The following is a 1,396-nucleotide window of genomic DNA, read 5'->3' as shown; positions in this document are numbered from 1 at the left end:
TGTTGATGTTTTTTTTTTTTCTTAGTGTATTAGGAGATTCACTTGAATTGCAAAAGCAACAGTGTATTGTAGGCTTTATCTGAACTTGTTAGCAAGTTCAATGAACTGCTGAATCACATCACAGTTGCATTAGGTAGACCTAAAATGAGATCAGCTTAGAAGCAAAGCTTTATCTGAAGAGAGAGAGCCTTTGTTGTAAGGTCTCTTACCTACAGTACCAAACCTCTTTGTAAATTTTAAAGCTGTATAAATTGTTGAGTCTCGACAGGTGTGACTGAGTTGAAGAAGCTGTTGCAAAGTCAACAGGCATATAGTAAGTGGTAGAGGTAGCAACAAGCATAGGTGTAAAGTTACCCTAAGATTTTTTGTTACGCTGGCAAAACCTTTTCTTGCACAACTTTTTTTTGAGCGGCAGAAACAGGAATCCCACAGATATTTATCTCTATTTGCTTGTTAAATACTGAAGAAGAAACCTCATTCTGTTCTTTTGGATGGAAATATTCCCCACTTGGCATATTTTTTGACCACTGAGCTACAAAGCACTTAAGGCTTGTTTTCTGAGTTTGCATCTTAGGAAAGCGGTGGGATCATTTTGGGCTCAAGCAGTCATAATCCATCTCATTTGAAAACTTCTGGGATGAGCTGCTGCTTTCTGAACAGCTTGATACTTTCACTAATCCACATCTCTAAATCCACATGCTGTATTTTGGCAATTTCAAAGACTGATCTTTCAAAAGAAAAGACATTTTCTCCCTTCTGATTATGCTCTGAAACCCTGTAAAACCTACTGACCTCTGAAACCCTAAACCTACTAAGTTTCATCCAATCCTGTAAACAAATCATAGGATCTTAGGCTCTCTCCTTGCATGGAAACATAAAAGCAAGCTTCAGCACTGCATACAAAATGAGGCCATTGAACCACCTAGAAATCTATTACTCCCTCCTTTTCATTATTAAAATATGATGGAAAAAGGAGAACTGTTTCCACGACAGGAAATGAATGCTCGCCTAATCCATTTGGGACCTTGTTTCTCTTCAAACAGTCTCAAAGACCTGAATATTCTGCACCTTCAGTTGGTATCATTTAGGCATAAAGCTCTTAGTTAGTGTCTGTTTCCATGAAGATTCATATCAAAGGAAAAGAATAGCCATATCTGAAGTAGCCTAGTGTGAGTGTATATATGATCAAGCACTTAACAAAAAGAAAAACAAATCACATACCAGTTTCTGGTCTTCTTACAGATGTGTTGCAAATTTTGTATCTATGACATTCCTGCCATAAGGTCATCCTAACATTTCCCTTTATTCTAATTCTTATTCTCAAATACATTTGTTAGTTTGTGTGTGTGTGTGTGTGTGTGTGTGTGTGTGTGTGTGTGTGTGTTGTTTGTTTTCC

Source organism: Meleagris gallopavo, chromosome 4 (genome assembly GCF_000146605.3).
Source record: "Meleagris gallopavo isolate NT-WF06-2002-E0010 breed Aviagen turkey brand Nicholas breeding stock chromosome 4, Turkey_5.1, whole genome shotgun sequence".
In the NCBI taxonomy this organism is placed as follows: Eukaryota; Metazoa; Chordata; class Aves; order Galliformes; family Phasianidae; genus Meleagris; species Meleagris gallopavo.
This window is presented reverse-complemented; position numbering follows the sequence as displayed.